General features: G+C 37.1%; 1 pseudogene; it reads left to right on the top strand.

Moving 5' to 3' along the window:
* The first annotated feature begins 4,179 nt into the window (after positions 1 to 4,179).
* LOC114688887 lies at positions 4,180 to 14,325 on the top strand (annotated as a pseudogene).
* The last annotated feature ends 635 nt before the right edge of the window (positions 14,326 to 14,960 follow it).

Here is a 14,960-nt window from a genome sequence, read left to right as displayed (position 1 = left end):
AATAACCCTGCCAAGAACCTCAAGGAGGGAGGTTTACCTTTATTTTATGTTTCAAAGAGAGAATTGTGGGTTTTGAGTTTTCAAATTATATGAATCACTGATTAATAAGAAGACTTAAATCATGAAAGAAAAATGAGTAGGAATTTCTCTTTTCCTTCAGGCTCAGCGCAGGGGACATTCCCACTTCTGCAGGGATGTTTAGCCCAAGCTGAAACTGTAGGGAATGCTCCCCTGGGGGAACTATTTGACCTTCCCTTTTTGTATTCTCCTTAGATGTAGAAGGCCTTGGATCAGAGGCCTGAATCCTCAGTATCTCCACACAGCGACAGGCCTGGACTCTGAGTAGGAGTCAAGCAATAAAACAAGACAGACAAAGTGTTCCTGCTCCTAGTGTGGGAGAGGTGGAACTGTTTGTTTGCTTGTTTGTTTCTCTGGGGTATCTAGCAGAGCAAAGGATTTGGGTCCCCTTAAGGAGGCACAGGTCTTAAGTCAGGCTAAGGGAGGGTATGATACCAGAGAAAGCCACAAATAAATACAGGTAAAAAAAACTGTCAGAAACACATAGGATACAAGACATACACGCCTACATGTACACACACACACACACACACACTTACATGCACACAAACACAATAAATACACCCTGGGTTGGTCACCACACATTCACACACCTGAACAAATAGAGGGAATCCAGTATCATTCACATGGTTCCTGGACACTGGGCCAGATATCATCTCTGACTACTTTGCTATGTGTCCACACAGAAGACACATTAATCAGACTTACCTTCAGAGGTGACAGAACAATAGACTTTCTAATTTGTTTCATTTTGGGGTGAAGGTGTCAGATTCCTCAGATTCTTTAGGCAGAAATTGACCAAAGGACATCCTGTGTACATGGACCTCTGTCTGAAAACCCCCTAAGAGTTCCCTGACCCCTGCACTCTTCTTTGCTCTGAAGAGCTCTGAGACACTTTATGTCTCAAGGTCTTGCTCTGATATCTTGGGGGAACCTCCAGAAATGTTATGGGTACTAACCATAGAACACTGCTTGTACATGAGTTTTAATAAAGAGAAAGTATTTATTGGCCGGCTTAAACTATGCTAGGTGCTCAGGATCTCAGCTGAGCACTGAGATGTTATCAAGATGAGATATTAAGCACAAAAATTATCTTCTGGGTTGATATATTTCAGTTAACAAGACAAGTTAGCCAGAAGCAGAACTACCTAAGCCAAAAGTAAGTTAGTACATTTAGAGGCATTACCAGAACTATGGACTTTGATATCTTGCATCATTTGTTCTTGTTCTCTGTCTCATAACGGTTTTTGACCCATCTTCTATGAATTTTCCTGGTTTTTACATTTAGGAATTATATTTTAAATATATTAATTGGGAATAGACACCCTGCAGTTGGCTAAACAGTTTATTATTACAAGTTATGACATGCTGTAATGATCTGTGTCTACCATATAAAGAAGAATCATTATACAGCTGGAGAGCTATACTTATGTGTGGTTATAAGGTTAGTTTATATTACAGTTAGAGATTATACTAGTTATGAAAACTGACAGTAGTAGGTTCTTCTCTAGAGACCATTTCTCCTGCTACAGGTAGTTGTCTAAATGTACAACATACAGGCATAGCTTCCTTGCTATCCCATCATGCCTTAAGTCCAATTTGATAACTGTGAGTTATCCAAGGCTACAAGTGTCATTATTACACCTATCAGAATGTCTGACTCTGCTTACTAGTGTTGTCACTCATTCTCCTTACAGATGAATAGGACTACTGGTAGCTTTTCTTCATTGTGAGGTTGTATAATGCAAACAATATTTGGTACAGCCTATATTGTTTGCTCCCAGGGTCGGCAGAAAAGTCTACCACCCAGCTGAAGATTCTAATCTGAGGAATATTCAATGAATCTAAGCACACTGAGTTCTTTAGTCCATTCACTTTATTCTTCTATGACAATTCTATCTCTACAGTGTTTTTTCTGCTCTCTTACTTAGCTCCTCTCAGTCCCTCCTGCTCTCAGTTCCTGTTCTCTCATCATTCTACCTAGTTCTTCTCATCTCCGTCCTCATCTTTGTTCTTCTCCATCAATCCTCTTCTCTCAGTGCTCTCCGAGAAGCAGCATATATACCAACACAGTAATTTTTTGGTAAAGCAATGTGAAGCTTGAAGTTTTCAGGGTCTCAGAGAGAGGAGATAAGGACCCACATATAAAGCAATTAATTGTCAGCTTCCAATTACAACCCAAAAGGGAAGTGACTAAAGGCGAATTGTCTAGTAGGGTCAACTAAAGGCCAAAATCAATTAGGGAATTTATGTGCTCAAACTATAATCTAGAAATGGCTAGGTAAAATGTTAGGGGTCAATAAGTCACAAGAAAGTAAACTGTCTTTGGCGCCACTTTTCCTGCTCGTCCAGCTGCAGCTGCTTTCTGATAGGGAGGGGGACATATGTTAGGTGGCTAAGCAACCTATGTCAGAGTGTGTAGTAGTGTAGTATTTGGTTAGTAAAAGCACTTTCACTCAGAGTAATTGCTGAGGAGAAAATCTAGGAATAGCACCTGGCTGAGGAGGAATAAAAACTTAATTTACACAAAAAAGAAGCTTGGCACCTATCACCTGCCTGGCCTGGAGGCAATCTCCTTGGGTCAGTGAGAAGTAACTGCCTTAACTCAGTATCTAGCAAATGGTTAAAACATCATCCCAGGAATGTGAGCAGTAAAATTTCTTAAGTTAGGGTCTGGTGTAAATAACCCGGGGTGAAGGTAAAGGGTTGAGAATTTAATTGTTGGTGATTCTTTTCTCTGTCAGTGAGATGAGCTAATGTTTATCTATGTGCAATTTTGTCCTTGGAAAAAGGTATCTTTGCTGAAATGCTTTTGTCCAGAGAATGGCTCTAGCCAGATATATGTTAATGAAAAATAAACACAGCTGGAGACAGTTGTCCAATTATTCCAAATGTATAGGGAAAGTTCTGCCCAAGATTGAGATGCAATCATGAGATTACATGTACACATAACATGGAAATGCACACTAAATGGGGAGAATCATAGCTGTTATTGCACAAGAAGTTTACAACAAGAGACAGCCAGTTCATTCAAAAGGCAGTAATTCCATAATGCTTTGCATGATGGTTTCCTCTAACAGAACCCTTAGTTCTAATAGGTTGGCCTTCTGAACACTAGTTGTCACTGCTGTATACTCCATGGACTTACACCACCAGCAACTCTCAATAGTTGTATGACTGCGTCTGTAACACTGGGAGCCAGTCCTCAGTAGGGAAGCTTCCGGGTACATACAGATTGATCTTTTCACTGTTTGAAGTGAGTGATATCTTCAGTAATAAGATTGTTCCTTCTTTTTCTAAAAGGCACAAAGTTTCATGAGCAAGTGCTTATATTTTGGAAGGAAGTCTCGTGGTATCCCCTAAAAGCAACAATTCAAAAACAGGTTTCCATTGCCTGGCAATAAAGTTTTTAAGTAATAATTTATGGTATTCTAATGAAACTTATATTTCTAAATTTCAGGCATTGACAATTAAGGCATATCTCAGAAGGTAAAACTGCTTCAGGTGCAAGTGAGATTGCCTGAGTTCAGGTCCACAAAAATTTCTTGAGTGAACATATGTAATTCAAGCATATGCAAGTGGATGAGTGGAGCCACTTTTAAAAGGAAAAGTAAAGCCACATCTACTTGTGGAGGTTATCCTCTGTCTTGCCCTCATAACATTTAAATTTCAAACATTTCAAAAACAGTGGCACACACATAAAAGATACAAAAGTAATATAAACTCAAACAAAGATAATGTAGTCAAAGTATCACAAATATTTATAAAGATGAATCACGCAACAAAAAACAATTCAGCAGAAGATATACTATATTGTAAGGTACTTTTTTATATTTATGGGTAAATTATATTGTGTACCAAATGCAATAAAAAGTACAGTGAGCTGTCATGGGACTGCCAATTATAAGGGTCATACCTACATGATCTTATATCATCCTAATGAGTTAACATAGTGAGTTGAATTCCAGGCATTTAGTGGCAAATTTTTAATATGCATTTTATATAAGCACTAATATTTGCACTAGAAAACCATTGTGCCTAAATCTGCAGCTCTGTGTGGTCTGTAATTTACTCAGGTATATTTTTATTCAATTTCTGCAGGTATAATTTTAAAATATATGAGTTGGTTCTGTCCCTGGTATTTGCCATTGAGGAGATCAACAGGAACCCTCATCTTTTACCAAACATATCTCTGGGATTTGATTTTTATAATGTCCCATACAGTGAGAAAAACATTCTTATGAATCCCCTTATTTGGCTCACAGGCCTGAGTAGTCCCTTGTGTAATTATAACTGTGTAAAGAAGAGAAAGTCAGCTGCTGCACTAACAGGACCATCATGGGCAAAATCTGCTCATATTGAGACACTGCTTCAGCTCTACAAATTTCCACAGGTGAGTTGTATGGGTGAAGGAGCCAGGTCTCTTTTACTGACATTTTGGGTATGCAAAGGAAAAAGTGAGACATTTGAATTAGTTAGCTATTGATGACAATGTCCAGGACAATTGGAGATGGACCTCTATTTCAGTCACTTGGAAAGGAAAAAAGGGGAGGATGGAGTAGACAAGGAGGATTAATAAAGATGGAGGTCAGGCTAGTAATTTTCTGAAAAATTCTGTCAGATAAATTTGCCTTCAAAATCAAGGTGAATCCATCATTGTGCTGACTATTTGCCATCTGTTTCTGCAGAACAAGGATTGTGCATAATGCCATTGTTCTTTCTCTTGTTCCCAATTGTTTTCTCTTCAGCTCACAGTTGGTCCTTTTGATCCTATCTTCAGTGACCGAGGTCAGTTTACTTCTCTCTACCAGATGGCCCCCAAAGGCACATCTCTGTCTCTTGCCATGGTCTCCTGATTGTTCATTTTGGCTGGAACTGGGTTGGTTTACTTATCCCAGATGACCACAGAGGGACTCAGTTTCTATCAGATATCAGAGAAAAGATGGAGAATAATCAAGTCTGCATAGCTTTTGTTGAAATGATCCAAAGTACCTGGAATTCATTTTCATACAAATACTGGAAAAGTCTTGGTATGGTCCAGGAATCATCGCAATATCATCATCATTTATGGTGACAATGATTCACTACAAGGTTTAATGCGAAATCTAGGGCAACAGATTTTGACAATGAAAGTTTGGCTCATGACCTCTGAATGGGACCTTACTAATATTGCTGATTTTTTCTTGCTAGATTCATTCCATGGAAGTCTCATTTTTTCACAACACCATGAGCAGGTCATTGAATTTAAATTTTTTTTTTTTTGGTTTTTTCGAGACAGGGTTTCTCTTGTGTAGCTTTGAAATTGTATTAAAATTTTTATAAAAAATTTTATACAAACAGTTAATCCTTATAAATACCCAGAAGACAATTACCTTCCTAAATTGTGGATTATGTTCTTCAAGTGCTCATTTTCAGAGCTGGATTGTCATCTTTTAGAGAACTGCCAACCCAATGCTTCCTTGGAATTCCTGCCTAGATACATTTTTGACACTGCAATGAATGAAGACAGCTACAATACATACAAGGCTGTCTATACTGTGGCCCACAGTCTCCATGAGATGAGTCTTCAGCAAGTACAAATGCAACCATTAGGAAATGGGGAAAGAATGGTTTTCTCCCCCTGGCAGGTAATATCTATTCCATTGTATTAGAGCATCAACAATGTGATATTTTGAGAGTTTTCAGAGGCATCAAACAAGGTATTACATATTTAAACATTTTACATATAAAAATGTATATATATATATATTACATACATATGCATATATACATATATGTCTGTGTGGGTATGTTTATATACATATATTACATGTAAAATGTTGAAATATGTAATGCCTAGTTTGACAGCCTACACCAGAGTTTATGACCAGTGATAGTCACTCAATAATTTATTTCTAGTCAACCTCTCACATCCACTTTAAAATATGTTCTTGCATCACTTTCAGCTTCATCCTTTCTTGCAGGAATATCCATGTGGGAGCCAACATGGCTTTAGAATTGAAACAGAAGTTACATGTTAAGTATGATATTCTCAACTTTTGGAATTTTCCAAAGGGTCTTGGGCGAAAAGTGAAAGTTGGAACATTTTCACCCAATGTTCCCCAGGGTCAACAGTTGTCTTTGTCTCAGCAGATGGTACAATGGCCAAAAAGATATTCCGAGGTGGGTTATGTATTATCTCAATCCATTCAACTTATCATAATAACACAAATACATCCCCCATTATAGCAACTCCTGGTTTTGAAATTAATCCCATTAACATAAAATTCGAAGTAGAGAAGGATAAAACAAAACTAATAGAAGACATTGTTTTATCATTTCCTGATTCTTAAAAATGGAAGTTCTTAGCTTTAAATGTCTGTTAATATTCAGTGATGCATGGGTTAGTTTTTATCAAGTTGACACAAATTAAGTACGTCTGAAAAGTGGTACATGCAATACTCATAATATCTCCAAGGACACTCTGATGTAGAAATTCTTTACATTCACAACACAAAACTGAATAAGTTTTGTTTTCTTGCTATGATCAAACACTATGACCAAAAGTGAATTTTGGAAAAAAGAGTTTATCTCACTTACATTTCTAGAGGTATGGGAGTCCTTTATGCTCAGGAGGTATGCCAGTGTGTGGCACCCATGGAGAGATGTGCAGAACCCTGAAACAAAATGTCTCATTCATGCGGGCGTGGTGGCACACGCCTTTATCCAGCACTCGGAGCAGAGCAAGTGGATCTTTGCAAGTTCAGCCAGCTGTTGGTCTACAGAGCAAATCCAGAAAGCACAAAGCTACAAGAGAAACTCTTCTCAAAAAATCAAAATAAAATAAAATAAAATAAAAATAAAAATGCTGGCCGGGGGTGGCACACACCTTTAATCCCAGCACTCAGGAGCAGAGCAGCGATCTCTGTGAGTTCGAGCAGCCTGTCTCAAAGTGAGTTCAGAAAGTCAAAGCTACACAGAGAAACCCTGTCTCGAAAAACCAAAAAAAAACAAAATGTCTCAGTCCACACACTGGAAGAAGAGAGTGAATAGTGGAATTAGGTCAGGCTCATAAATCATCAGAACTCCAACCTTTGAAATAATTCTGCCAATAAGTCTCCAACTCTTAAAGTATCAATAACTCTCAAGATATCACCACCATTGATAAAATATGTAGTCACATATCTGTGCTTTTGATTGCCACTTTTCATTCAAACCAATACACAATGTCTCTATTAGAATTCCTTCACTTCATCTGAAATTTGAAAACTTCATTTTGATTCCATGCTTAAAAATTACAGACCATAAATAGTTATCATTTTTCTTTTATCCATGTCTTAAATGGGAAAATATTATAGTCAGTATGTGTGTATGTTTCTCTCCTGTTCTGTTGCTGCAAATACATACATACCCAATATAACTTAAGAAAGTGTTTCTTTTGTCTGATAGTATGAGAATGCAGCCCTTATCTTTGCAAATTTATTGCTCTAGGAACATGAAGTTCCTGATGACATCATTTCTTCAGACAATCTAAAAATGTAAATACCACAGATCACCTTTTTCACATTGGCATTCATTCTCAGACAACAACCTATGGAATGATGATGCTCACTCTTAGAGTGAACCCTTTAAACTTCTTTTTAAGAATACTCACAAAAATACCCAACAATGTGTTTATATCATGATTATAACTCCTGTCAAATTGACAATCAACACTCACAATCATAAAGAAAATAAAACTTTCTCAACACATTAGAAAGTAAGTATAGAGACAGGATCCATCTGGAAGGTCCATTTAACCTTCTAGGTCATGGCTTCTATGACATACCAGCACCAAAATTTTTTCTACCCATTATGCTCTAGTCTAAGAGTGTGATAATCCTTAGACAAATATTATGTAGATCATAGATGCTCAAGATCCTTTCAAAATTTATAGGAATAAAACTTGCAAATTAATTGTGTGGTATTAAAAACATTATTATTGAGTTTGTCGATAAACCATGAGAACTTGTTAACTTTGCTCCCATTTTTCTCAGATTCCCAGGTCTGTGGGCCTGGATTCAGGAAAATTTCCCTGGAGGGCAAGGCTGTTTGCTGCTATGATTGCACTCCTTGTGCAGACAATGAGATTTCCAATGAGACAGGTAAGAATCAAATCTTACAGAAATGGTTCCACATTTCTACAGGATTCTGCATTATCTGAAAAACTAAAAGAATATCTAGACAGAAGTCAGACAAATTTATTCCTTCTCTTATTTAGGATATGAAATGTGCATCACCATGTCTTGAAATAGTGCAGAATAGGCATTAAAATGTATAATTGACTTAAATTTATGAACAACTGCAGATACTGTTTGCTGCAGGAAACTTCTTTCTTCTGTGCTGATCAATATGCTTTTTTCCTCACACATAATGTAACACATAATTTTAAAAAAGTATCAAAATTAGATGTTTTTATAACTGTATTTCAATGATGGTTATAACTCACCTAAGTGTAGGATAGGCTTTTCTATTGATCCTTCACAACAAAGCTTTTTTTTTTTGAAATAGTGCGTATCTTTATTTTTTTAATTAAGAGAGTTTCTATTCATTTTACATACCAAGCACAGATTCCTCTGTGTTGCTGGAGGGCTCCTCTCCAGGTTCCACCAAGCCCCGCAGTCCCACAATCCACATATAAAATAATCACTCAGACGCTTATATTACTTAAAAACTGTATGTCCATGGCAGGCTTCTTGATAACTGTTCTTTTATCTTAAATTAACCGATTTTTATAAATCTATACCTTGCCACGTGGCTGATAGCTTACCGATGTCTTTGCATGCTGCTTGTCCTGGCGGTGGCTACAGTGTCTCTCCCTCCTTCTTCATGTTGCCCCAATTCTCCTCTCTCCTTGTTCTGCCTATACTTCCTGTCTGGTCACTGGCCATCAGTGTTTTATTTATATAGAGCGATATCCAGAGCACCTCTGTCCTCCTGTATCTTTATTTTTTTAATGTTTAATTTTCAGTTACAGGTCTGCACCCAAGGCCTTGTACATTCTAAACACATGTTTTAATACTGAGCTACATTCCAGCCTGAAATAGTATGTTCTGATTAGTATTGATGCAAGGCCATAAGCTTTACTTTCCTAGCAATGCTTTTGCAACAGACTCTTGCTCTGTCGCCCTGGCTGGACTTGAGTTCCTAGTAATCTTCCTACCTCAGCTTCCCAAGTGCTGGGATTGCAGATGTGTACCCCCATGCCTGACTTACATAGCTATTCTGTTAGAATAATTGTTTTAAAAATATACTCTTTATGCTTGCACCCCATACAAATTTTTTGGCTATACAGATTCCAAATAAACTGAAAGACTGTTGATAGTAGCAATGATGATACATTACCAGGGTTAACTCATAGGAAGACCCAAATCAGTGTCACACAGGCTTCCTTTTAGCTTTGCATGCCCAGGCATGAAATTTGATAGCAGAAAGAGTGACTCCATCTCTTGAGAGGTAGATATATATTAAACAAGGTTATAAACTTTATATTATCTAAAATTAGTAAAAATCACCCCTCTTGTAATTGCAGTGTTGTTATCACACTTAGAAAATGGAAAAAAAGAAGTGCTTGAGGTTATACGCTTTGTGTATGTGTGTGAATATCCCATATTTACAATTGAAATGGTTGGAACAAGATCCAAGCACTTGGTGATTGGTTCCTTTGCCCTTTCCTCCCTCCTTTTTTTAAATTTAATTTTATTTTATTTTACAAAACAATTCAGTTCTACATTACAGCCACAGATTCCCTTGTTCTCCCCCCTCCTGCCCCCCTCCCCTTCCCCCCAGTCTACCCCCCATTCCCACCTCCTCCAGGGCAAAGCCTCCCCCAAGGACTGAGATCAACCTGGTAGACTCAGTCCACGCAGGACCAGTCTCCTCCTCCCAGGCTGAGCCAAGCGTCCCTTCCCTGTATAAGCCCCAGGTTTCAAACAGCCAACTCATGCAATGAGCACAGGAATGGTCCCACTGCCTGGATGCCTCCCAAACAGATCAAGCCAATCGACTATCTCACCCATTCAGAGGGCCTGATCCAGTTGGGGGCCCCTCAGCCTTTGGTTCATAGTTCATGTGTTTCCATTCATTTGCCTATTTGTCCCTGTGCTTTATCCAACCTTGTTCTCAACAATTCTTGCTCATATAAACCCTGCTCTTTCTCACTAATTGGACTCCCAGAGCTCTACCCTGGGCCTAGCTGTGGATCTCTGCATCCAGTTCCCTCAGTCACTGGACAGGGTTTCTAGCACAACATTTAGGGTGTTTGACCATCCCATCACCAGAGTAGGTCAGTTCTGGCTGTCTCTCAACCATTGCGAGCAGTCTATTGTGGGGGTATCTTTGTGGATTTCTGTGGGCCTCTCTAGCACTTTGCTTCTTCCTATTCTCATGTGGTCTTCATTTACCATGGTTTCCTATTCCTTATTCTCCCTCTCTGTTCTTGATCCAGCTGGGATCTCCTGCTCCACCAAGCTCTCATTCCCTCGACCCTTGCCCTTCATTACCCCCACTCATGTCCAGGCTGTTCATGTAGATCTCATCCATTTCTCCATCATTGGGTGATCCCCGTATCTTTCTTGGGGTCCTGTTTTCCAGGTAGCCTCCCTGGTGATGTGAGTAGGAGTCCAGTCATCTTGTTCCTCATCTAGTATCCTCCTACCAACAAGCTTTTTCATACATAACAGAATATTAGAAATTTGTGTTTGATAACCCCAATATATATTTTTTGACTATAAAGCATAAGCAAACTTTCAAGTTTCCTTAATGAATAGGATTATGTCCATTTTTTCTTCAATTTTGAGAAGTGGTATATGAAACAATATCCTGAAGGCAGTTTCTACACTCTGTTATGGAGAACTGTACCAAGACCTAAGAGTTGCAATGGAATATAGAATCCACATTTAGAAGAATAGCTCATGAGCATATTCACAGCATGTTTCATTGGGAATAAAATTCTTTAAAAGCTAGTATTTTCTTTCTTTCTTTCTTTTTTTATTTTTTATTTTATTTATTTATTATTTATTTATTTATTTATTTATTTATTTATTTATTTATTTATTGGTTTTTCGAGACAGGGTTTCTCTGTGTAGCTTTGCATCTTTCCTGGATCTCACTTTGTAGACCAGGCTGGCCTCGAACTCACAAAGATCTGCCTGGCTTTGCCTCCTGAGTGCTGGGATTAAAGGCATGTGCCACCACTGCCCAGCAAAAGCTAGTATTTTCATACCTAATATTAAATTTGTTACTGGAGTTATTCCAATTTTGAAATTTTAAACAATTCTTTTTCTTTGAGAATTTTATACTATGTATTTGAATCATATTCATACCTCCCAAATCTGCAACTGATCAACCTATCTAACTTCTTCTCTCTCAATTTTAAATAATTAAGAAAAACTCACTCAATTAAATTTGTGCTACCCATGTACTCTTTACTGTAACTCCCCAGTGGAGTATTAATTGATTAGCAATGGCCACATTCTTAAACATTAATGAATTTTCCTCTTATAGCAGCTATGAGTTCAAATAGCTTCTTAGTTAAGGGTAGTATTTTATGCCAACCTTACATGCTCGATGATATTTGATCTTCCATGAGATATGTTTGAGTTATACCTTTTGAGGAATGTTATGCATGATATCATACATAAAATTTATATATTCAACTGCCCTGCTGTGTCTGTAACTTTCTATTCCCTTGCAGTATTTCATGACCTCTGAATTTAGAATCTTTTTGCAACTTCTTCCATGGGTGTCTCACCTTGACATATAATAGACTGTACCCTCAAGCTGTTATTAAAAAAATACTTCTTTAGTGAATATCTAAGCACAAAATGTACACATTCATATATATATGAATTCTTGACTTACCTATAAAAAGTCCTTCATAGTTTCTAATTAATAAGTATACTTCCAAAAATTATGTAACTCAATTATGTCATATATTTGAGCATATATTACTGATTCAATGTATCAAAAATGTTACAGTATATTTAAATACATATAGTTATTCTATATATAGAAGTTTTATTACATGCACCATGTGCCTTTAGCAAGGAATGGAGTTATACATGTCAGTCATCCATTGAAAGATAGAAAACCAAAAGAAAATAAATACCTCCACTTAAAAGAGAAGGAAATAACAGAGTCTGAGGTAATAACTTGAAAGAAGAACCTGACATCAGATTATATCAATGTGTCACAATAGCTGCAGGAAGTAACATTTACAAGATATATAGAAATAAATTTTATTCTACTGAAGATTATTAAATAATATGTTAATTAAATTTATCTAAAAATAAAATTAAAAGTCTGGTCATGAGTTTCTTTTACAAACACAAGACAATGACAGTAGAAATCTGGCATGCATAAATCATTGTTAATACACCTCAAATACAAGATGAATTTTGAAAAAATTTAACAGCAGAATAACATAGAACTGTTTTATTTCATACTGTAAAATAGTTCTGACCTTTCCCCAAACAGAATTGCAACTGTTCACTAGTGCACTATTCAAACCTGTAACAATATAGTAATGTCTATTTACTTAAGCATCCACAGAAAAGAGTCAAAATTAGAAAACACAAAGTATTTTATAATGATAAGAAATTTGAGAACCAATGCTTAAAAATAAAATTTTATCAAAATTATTTCTAAGGCCATTTTCTCTCTTTTGTATTATTCAAATTCATAATGTGAATATAACTTATGAAGTGGAATCAGAAAGAAAGCAGGTTTATGCATTGTAAGTCAGTATTTTAAAGACTTGCAAAAGATACATGAATAGCACAGAGGCACTGAAAGTACATAAGAGAGAAAAGGTGTATTTAGTTTATACCACTATGAAGAAAATGGGTTGTATGAGAAGCTACTGGTAATTGATAACTACTTACAAAAAAGGGAAATCTCTTTTCTGAAATGCTACCCACATTCCAGTAGATTCCCCTATTACTCATAAATACAACCATCACAAAATAGACTGAATGTGTATTAAAATGTAAAAAGAAGAGATAGAGAGCACAATAAGTTGGTAAGTAAAAGATGGATAAAGTGAGGAATGGAATACAAGGAAAGAGTGGAGAGTTGGAGCCACACAGTTTATATGTGCATATAAATAATAACTGAAATATCTAATAAGGAAAATGTGGATTATAAGTATAAAAGTATTCACGACAGAGCTCACACTTCTTTGTCCCTGAGAAGAAGGAAAGCGATGTAGATAACAGTCCTCTTACCAGGTACAGAAAAATGGGTTAAATTACAAGGATAACATCAACTTGGGCAAAATATCACCTTCATTTTTTACCAGATATGGAAAAGTGCATGAAGTGTCCAGAAAGTCATTATGCAAACACAGAGAAGAAACACTGCCTCCAGAAAGCTGTGAGTTTTCTCGACCATAAGGACCCCTTGGGGATGTCTCTCACAACCATAGCTCTGTGCTTCTCTATACTCACAGCTGTGGTTCTTGCACTATTTATGAAGCACAGAGACACTCCAATTGTCAAGGCTAATAATAGGACACTCAGTTACATGTTGCTCATCACACTCACTCTCTGTTTCCTATGTTCCTTGCTCTTCATTGGCCGTCCCAACACCACAACCTGTATCCTGCAGCAGATCACATTTGGAGGTGCTTTCACTGTGGCTCTTGCCACTGTGTTGGCCAAAGCTATCACTGTGATTATTGCCTTCAAGGTCACTTTTCCAAATAAAGTGGTGAGGTGGTTAATAATATCAAAGGCTCCAAACTTCATCATCCCCATATGTACTCTGATCCACCTTGTCCTCTGTGGAATCTGGCTAGGAACCTCTCCTCCCTTCCTTGACAAAGATGCTCATGCTGAACATGGACATATCATCCTTGTGTGTAACAAGGGCTCAGATTTTGCCTTCCATGGTATACTGGGATACCTCTGCTCCTTGGCACTTGGAAGTTACATTATGGCTTTCTTGTCCCGGAATCTTCCAGACACATTCAATGAAGCCAAGTTCCTATCATTCAGCATGCTGGTGTTCTTCTGTGTCTGGCTCACATTCCTCCCTGTCTACCACAGCACCAAGGGGAAAGTCATGGTGGCTATGGAAGTCTTCTCTATCTTGGCTTCTAGTGCAGCCCTCCTTGGCTTCATTTTTGTCCCTAAGTGCTATATTATCTTAATAAGGCCAGATAAGAACTCAATTCAACATATTAGGAATAGGCCACATTCTAGAAGAAATAACCATCTCAAAAACTAGTTCAAAATTAAACATAGTTCTTATGATAAGTGATGAATTTGAAAGATGAAGTCCAGTTGATATCTATTGCAAATGTATGCTACACCATTATAGTATAGGTTTGATTCATTGTGCTGTTATGTGTTTAACCAATTGCATTATAGCTTCTTCATGCTGGAGCCAATGGAGTTATCCATGCTTAAAATCCAGGTTGTATTTTCATATGAGCATGACCTCAGTATACATCTGGGCATGTCTGAAACTGTCTGTGAATATCATGTGATTTGGAACTCATAGAGATTTGCCTACATCTGCCTCTGCTCTTCTGGGATTAAAGATGGCCACTCACAGCATGCTACCATATTATTTGGTAATATAGACTATTAATATTTATGTTATTGATTTAAATTTTTAAGAGCTTCATGGTTATTCTCTTATCCAGTTGTATTAATCACATGTTGTTTTAAACTTTGAAAGTGGATTTTAATAAATTTTTATCTTGTCTTCCAATCTCTGTGATAAAGTATGTAGATTATAATTTTATTTTATATTCAACTTTCAATATACCAGATTTGTACAAGGGCATCAATCTGTTTCTTAAGACCTCTAGGGCCTTAGTAAATTATTATTATGCTCCATTTTGATATAAGTGATTA

Source organism: Peromyscus leucopus, unplaced genomic scaffold (assembly GCF_004664715.2).
Source record: "Peromyscus leucopus breed LL Stock unplaced genomic scaffold, UCI_PerLeu_2.1 scaffold_1451, whole genome shotgun sequence".
NCBI classification, from domain to species: Eukaryota; Metazoa; Chordata; class Mammalia; order Rodentia; family Cricetidae; genus Peromyscus; species Peromyscus leucopus.
The sequence above is the reverse complement of the archived record's forward strand: the minus strand, read 5'-3'. Positions and strand labels throughout refer to the sequence as shown.